Source organism: Vicia villosa, linkage group LG1, assembly GCF_029867415.1.
Source record: "Vicia villosa cultivar HV-30 ecotype Madison, WI linkage group LG1, Vvil1.0, whole genome shotgun sequence".
Lineage (NCBI taxonomy): Eukaryota > Viridiplantae > Streptophyta > Magnoliopsida > Fabales > Fabaceae > Vicia > Vicia villosa.
Genome location: NC_081180.1, coordinates 92948621 through 92956663, shown reverse-complemented (window position 1 = coordinate 92956663; position 8043 = coordinate 92948621). Strand labels below are relative to the sequence as shown.

At 36.2% G+C, this 8043-nt stretch overlaps 1 long non-coding RNA gene across 1 annotated transcript; it reads left to right on the top strand.

Moving 5' to 3' along the window:
• The first annotated feature begins 732 nt into the window (after window positions 1-732).
• Window positions 733-7833, top strand: LOC131643545 (uncharacterized). Its single transcript, XR_009296238.1, has 2 exons — window positions 733-1253; window positions 1358-7833. It is a non-coding gene; the product is annotated as an uncharacterized LOC131643545 (long non-coding RNA).
• The last annotated feature ends 210 nt before the right edge of the window (window positions 7834-8043 follow it).

Below are 8043 nucleotides of genomic sequence, written 5' to 3'. Positions count from 1 at the left end.
TATTTATATTATTACTCCAATTCTATTTTCTTTCTATTGTCATATGTGGGACTTGGATGAATATACTATTTAACCCAACACGTATACATTCTCCCGCGATCCAAAGCCACTAGTTTGTTGTAGAAAGGTTATAAAACTAATCCATTCTAATTTATATATTTTTTATTTATTAGTATAACATATCATCTTAGATAATAATATATTTACATTATCTAGGTTATTCTTAAAGTGGAAGATTTTGGTTATATACCTGAGACGTATATTCAATGAGAACTACTCTATGCACTGGTGATCGCGTCCCCGTTAGAGATTCAGAACTAGGACCTCATTGGTGTTATGATGACATAGTAATTAGTAATTACAGGAGCCAGAAGATCAGGAAGGAATAAGTTCTGTATTGGACGCTAGCTATGGAAAAATTAGCAGAGTAGGATACAAAGGAAGATCTCTCATCGATGATTCGTTTATTATCTACAAAATTTTTGTTCAACATTAGGGGACATAATAAATATAGTGGTACATTCCTAGTGGGAGTAGATAGTGGGAGTTGATAAGGGTTTTTTCTCGATTGTTGCTCACTACAAGAAAATTAGGGTTTAACGACACTTAGATCTCGACAGTTGGATGATAACTATCGTCTTTCTCCATTTGCGACGGTTGTCGAGGCAGTTTTGGAGAACCTCCCTTTTATTTTTTAAAAGATTGATAAAAGTAGCGACGATTAGGCACCCAACCACCGTAAACCGTAGCCTACGACAGTTTTGTCAACTGCCACCCTTCCCCTATTTAAAGTCGTGACGGGTACTTCACCTGCCATCCCCAATAAAACCATCCTAAAGCACAATAAAACGCTAAATACATAAAAATATTTCCCTTTCTTCACCCCTGGGATTCAAAGCTCAAAATACTTCCTTCAACCTTTAATTCAAAGCTCAAAATACTTCCTTCAACCTTTAATTCAAAGCTCAAAATACTTCCTTCAACCTTTAATTCAAAGCTCAAAAACTCCTCTCTCCACCATAATCAGTAAATCAAAGCTCAAAAATCCTTTGTTCTCCACCAACGATTCTAAAATTAAAAGATTAAAATCCCTTTCTTCAATCTCCACCAATAACAACAACACCATTTGAAGAACGTCACCGATTCGAAGAACCTTCATGTTATTGGCTTGACCATTTGAAGAACGTCACCGATTCAAAGGTAACTAACCGATTCGAAGAACATCACCGCCTTCGTTCCCTCTTCGTTCTTTGGTAAGTCTCCCTTATCTGATTTCACTTTCTATGGTCGGATTCTTGATGAATGAGACGTTTTAACCATTTCTTAATTTTATCTTCATTCTTTTTCTCCCTTCAAGAAGCCCTGACTGAAGAGAATCTTCTGTTTCTAAAGGCGTGGAGAACATGCATTGCGCTATGAGCCCGTGAACAATCGGAAGAGACGTGTATGCCTTTGATTTTCTACCTTTAACTCTATTTTCTAATTTGCTGAATAAACACGGTGTTTTATGATGGTAGGTTATTTATGCTTTCATCATAGAAAATCATTTACCATTGACTTTTAAGGATTGAATAATGGAATTACCATATTACTTTACCATTGAATAGTTTGATGTTTGCTTCACGAGTAAAAACAGAGGCATGGTATCTTTTGGAAGGAAATTCGTGAAAGATGCTTCTTATGAGTTCATTGATAACATGGAATTCATCTCTCCAAGTCGACTTGTCGTTGTTCTCGCGTCAACTCCCCGAGGTGTCCTCAAATCAACACTCAGAGTTGTCACCGCAACCAAGAGTCTCATTTTTGACTCACAATAACCAGGTTTGGTTGGTTTAATGATTTAAAAGACTTTATTATTCTTTAATTTTTAGATAGAGCTAACATGCTTGTTCTAGACGAGATATTAATCATGTATGGGTGATTTCGTTTTCTATAAAATAGAGCTTGAACATTATAAGAAATGTCCTTGTATTTTATGCGGTTGAGCTGTGTCAGGGCATGAATGCTGAAACAAAAAGGGTTGCTAAATCTCTGTATAATATGCATGCTTCACATAGTTTTAGCATTTATGATCTGTCGAAAATAATGGCTTGTTTTTCAAAATTGGCCGTGAGAAGAACAAATGATTTCATGATGGTCTAAATTTATATGATTACATAAGCTATCAACTTCTCTTGTTGAATTATTGGGGCAAAAAAAAACTAATATTTGATTACTTAATTATCTTGAGAACATTTTTTTCATTCCCAATAATTGTAAATTTCATAACTGAAATTCATTATTTGAGAGCACTTCAATATTCACACAACCTTGAGTTTATTCCTTTTGACTACAAGCTAAGAGAATATACTGGTTAAATGTCATAATAGGTGTGAGGCTGAACGCATTGATCACAGAAGTATCTATTTTGAGACATGTAACCTTTTATGATATACTCATTAGTTTAGTGACCTGTTAGCATGATTGGTTTCATTGTTAAAACGTTTTGCTAATTACATACTCCCTCTGTCTCAAAATAAATGTCACATTTGAAAAAAAAATTGTCCCAAAATAAGTGTCACAATCAACTTTTTATCCAAATAGTTCCAATATTACCCCTAATAATTATTCTATTTTATTTTTGTAGGATAGCTTTTTTTCAAGATATAATTAATGAAAAGGAATAAAAATGAACCTTGAGCAATGCACGTATTTATTATTTGTAGTCTTTACATGTAAGGTACTAATAACATAGTTCATTGTTTTTTGATATAGAGTAACGTTCATTTTTTTGTTTCTATATAATTAAAACAAATTATGAAAAGTATACAGCATCCTTACTCATAGTTCTTGAATTAAATTGAATATGGAAAAAAAATTAATGAAAATCATGAAGTTGAAAGAGATGCACTGTTGAAGCGGTAAAGCGGCAAGCAAAAAGTAATAGGTATTATTTATTACCGGGTGATATAGGTTATATCGTATCGTAGTCCACAGAGATTGGTGAGATGAACTGCCGTTCGACTATCTCGCGTTCTAAGTTTCATGATTTGGGTGCGGAAAGGTAAATGCGGGAAAAGTAAATAAAAGCAGATAAACAATCTCAATAGTCTAAGAGAAATAGTTATGGAATTGCATTTCGTTCTACCCGTCGAATACTTAAATCTGAAGATCTATCGCTCGACACTCACAATACGAATCAACATCACCGGGCATCACTCGAGATACCACATCGGTGTCCATGTCTGCAACACCGACGAAAGCTCAACCGTACTATTCACATCAGCGATTTCTCCACCGACACAAACAACACGGAGGCATTAGACTCGATACCCACTACGATTGTTAGTCCTGAATCCATGTCTGCAACCCAGAAACTAACAGTTATCATTCCTAATCAAGATCCATGGTGTCCATGTCTGCAACAACACAAATCCAGAGCATTTAAGCAAAAAGATCAAGAACAACAACAATGGTGATTTGTAAAGAGAATATATAAACGATCCCAAGATCCACAAATATACATACAATAAGAGTAGAAACATACATACAACACCCACCATTGGAATGAAACAAAGGGAAGAGAGAAGATGAACTGGAAAGATCTCACCGGTACAATGAAATCGAGTCAGATCCATGATCAATCCACTTGACGTCGCACCCAATGGTGTTTCCTAAGCCTCTAAACTACTAAAAAAGGATCAGAGCTCAACTTGTCAAGAAGAGGTGATAAAAAAACCTAAAAAATCTGTTATTAACTATTTATACAAAACAGAGTTTCGCAGTGGGCGCGACGCGCCCTACTTCGGCGCGATGCGCCCTTTAAAAATTTAGCAAACCGCCCTCCGGCGCGACGCGCCCTAATCCGGCGCGACGCGCCCTAACTTCTGCCAGACTAAGCTCTTCAAACTCAAAGAGGGCGCGACGCGCCCTACAGCGCGTGAAGCGCCCTGCACCAGAACAGCAGAATTATTTCCTCAAGGCTCTCGCAGCCGTGTCTTCGACACTTTATTCCTCAAGGCTCCGAAAACGCAAGAATACCTACAAAAATACAACAAAACTATCAAACGGTATAAAAGTGTATGAAAATACAAGTATTCGTAAAGTAAACGTAATTACACAAAAACGGGAGATTATTCAAACGGTATTAACAAAAAGCGTCGATAAGTGCCACTATTTACATACACAAAATAACTACAATTTGGCACTTAACAACTCTCCCCAACTAGAATTTGTTTGTCCTCAAACAAGGCCAAACACTCAAATCGCAAAAGTAGAAATCCAAAGAATCAAAAATCAACAACGTTTAGAAAAACGAAACAATTGTACGGTTCAAATAAAAACGCACAAACAAAGTAAACACTTACCACAATCCTACAACGAACATGAAAATGAAACGAATCCTAAGTACAAAAATCATATAAAACATTCTAAAACAAAACAAGCTCAATCACGAATTACGCCTAGCAAAAACTCATCGGTAGATGAAAAACACCGAAAGGTGAGGACTTTGACACACACCCGACAAACTTGCAAACAAAAGACAAAATTATGCATTCATCCAAAAAATAGTATCGAAAATGCAACGGCACGAATCACAAGGGCTTTAAAGGTTGTAATGTGGCTCGGTTAACAAACAAATGATAAGTCCTAAAGCTAATCGAAACAAAAACTTGCCTAAACCTAAGGGAGTAATTACTTCCACAAAGTTTCAAACAATATAATTTCAATCAAATTTCTTCTTTATCACAAATTGTCAAACCAAAACATAATACTTATTAGCACATTCTTATTCAAAACTCTTTTTGTTCTTTTCTTTTTCAAGCTTTTCTCTTTTTTTCTTTCTTTTTCTTTTCTTTCTTTCTCTTTTTTTTTTCTTTTTCTTTTTCTTTTCTTAACCTCACATCAATCACAACATAAAGAGGCAAACATCTTCTCCCCAACTTGAATTCAACCATAACATAAAGCGAATACTCCCTACTTTCTAAGGCAAGGTAAAAATCCAACTAAACATCATAGTTAAGGTCAAGAAAACAAAGATAATCAAAATCCATCAAAAAGGGTGAACTATGTCTCAAGTTCAAAAACAAAATGGACAATTACAAAAAGGCTCAAAGGGGGTACGAATGGTCACACACTCACAAGGTAAAATGACATTTGGCTTATGGTAGTTGTGCTCAAAATCAAACAAGTGCCTTGATCACTTTCGTGCATTCACAAAATCGATACAGACGAAAGATTAAACATAATAATATCCAGTTAAAACAAGAAATGTCGGTCACTCACATATATACACAATGGAAAGCCACCTCACATTTATGGTAAAAAAAGGGAAAAACTAATTGTGATTCAAGTCATGAGCAAGTTATGCAAAAAGAATGGGTAATATGAAATATGTACAAATGAAAAGTCTCCTAAACATGCTATGCTATAGAAAGCGATAAACGAGTACCTTGCAACGTACAAATTCTATCAATCATTACCGCACAACTGGCTTGTTGAATCAATCAAAATCGAAGAATTACCAAATGCGACTCTAAGTAATCGGGACAAAATTTGAGTCTAAACACAAACAAAAGAATTAAAAATAAATCGATAAAATACTATACTATAAAGCCTTGGTGTAAGTGGGAAAAAGGCGAGCCGAGTGACCCGTTAAAAAGAGGTCACTGGCCAAAAGCAACCCAGCGCGCGACGCACCCATGAGCGCGCGACGCGCGCTACACCAGAAAAACCAGACCAGTCTAAAAAGACAGATTTTCCAGTGAGCCACCACTTAACACCTACACAACTCAATTACAGAAAAACAGAAAAATAAAACCGTTGGGGTGCCTCCCAACAAGCGCTCGTTTAACGTCGTTAGCTCGACGCCTTTATTGTTTCGCGAATGGTAGGAAACTTCCTCGCGGTACGCCAATGCTTTTGCCTCAAACGCAACCTAAAGAAAATGACCTGCCCAAACACTTAATCAAAACTATACGAAACTTAAAACATAAAACCATCGCAATGCGATTAATCTCAACCAATCCCCGACAACGGCGCCATTTTGTTGAAGCGGTAAAGCGGCAAGCAAAAAGTAATAGGTATTATTTATTACCGGGTGATATAGGTTATATCGTATCGTAGTCCACAGAGATTGGTGAGATGAACTGCCGTTCGACTATCTCGCGTTCTAAGTTTCATGATTTGGGTGCGAAAAGGTAAATGCGGGAAAAGTAAATAAAAGCAGATAAACAATCTCAATAGTCTAAGAGAAATAGTTATGGAATTGCATTTCGTTCTACCCGTCGAATACTTAAATCTGAAGATCTATCGCTCGACACTCACAATACGAATCAACATCACCGGGCATCACTCGAGATACCACATCGGTGTCCATGTCTGCAACACCGACGAAAGCTCAACCGTACTATTCACATCAGCGATTTCTCCACCGACACAAACAACACGGAGGCATTAGACTCGATACCCACTACGATTGTTAGTCCTGAATCCATGTCTGCAACCCAGAAACTAACAGTTATCATTCCTAATCAAGATCTATGGTGTCCATGTCTGCAACAACACAAATCCAGAGCATTTAAGCAAAAAGATCAAGAACAACAACAATGGTGATTTGTAAAGAGAATATATAAACGATCCCAAGATCCACAAATATACATACAATAAGAGTAGAAACATACATACAACACCCACCATTGGAATGAAACAAAGGGAAGAGAGAAGATGAACTGGAAAGATCTCACCGGTACAATGAAATCGAGTCAGATCCATGATCAATCCACTTGACGTCGCACCCAATGGTGTTTCCTAAGCCTCTAAACTACCAAAAAAGGATCAGAGCTCAACTTGTCAAGAAGAGGTGATAAAAAAACCTAAAAAATCTGTTATTAACTATTTATACAAAACTGAGTTTCGCAGTGGGCGCGACGCGCCCTACTTCGGCGCGATGCGCCCTTTAAAAATTTAGCAAACCGCCCTCCGGCGCAACGCGCCCTAATCCGGCGCGACGCGCCCTAACTTCTGCCAGACTAAGCTCTTCAAACTCAAAGAGGGCGCGACGCGCCCTACAGCGCGCGAAGCGCCCTGCACCAGAACAGCAGAATTATTTCCTCAAGGCTCTCGCAGCCGTGTCTTCGACACTTTATTCCTCAAGGCTCTGAAAACGCAAGAATACCTACAAAAATACAACAAAACTATCAAACGGTATAAAAGTGTATGAAAATACAAGTATTCGTAAAGTAAACGTAATTACACAAAAACGGGAGATTATTCAAACGGTATTAACAAAAAGCGTCGATAAGTGCCACTATTTACATACACAAAATAACTACAATTTGACACTTAACATGCACATGAAGATAAAGAAGATTTTGAAGTTGAAAGAGTAGAGGATTCTCTAGATTTTGAAACAGGTGCAGAAGAAGTTAAAGAAGATTTTGAAGAAGTTGAACAAGTGAATGACTCGGGTGAAGATAATGAAGGTGTTGAAGTTGCTATAGCAGAAGACAATCCAAATTTTGAGAGAGAAGATGAAGAAAATAATGAAGATAATAACATAGCACTCTTGAACATTGATTTAAATGTGCTGGCACATCCTGATTTTGATTTGAACGAAATCCTTGAAGAAGAAGATGAAGTATTTCGAGAAAGAGGAGTATTTGATCCAGAAGCAGAAATCAAAGAAGAGGTGAAGAAACTTATAAAAATATGGGTTCCAAGATTTTAAATTTTTCATAATCGTGTAATTTGGTTTTCATTTTCTATTGTTGCCAAGTTATAATTAATCCTATGATTTTAATTGTCTATTTTTGCCAAGTTATAATTATGATTTTTATTTCCTATTTTTGCCAAGTTATAAGTATGATTTTTATTTCCTATTTTTGCCAAGTTATCGTGCGTTATAGATTGAAACAAATTTTTCATATTGTACATGAGTATTAGAGATTTAAAAATAAAAGAAATTAATGATAAAATCATCTAAATAAAATCATCCCAAAATATTCAAGAAATTACAAATAAAATTAAAATAACTCAAATAATTAATTTAAATATCTAAGAACA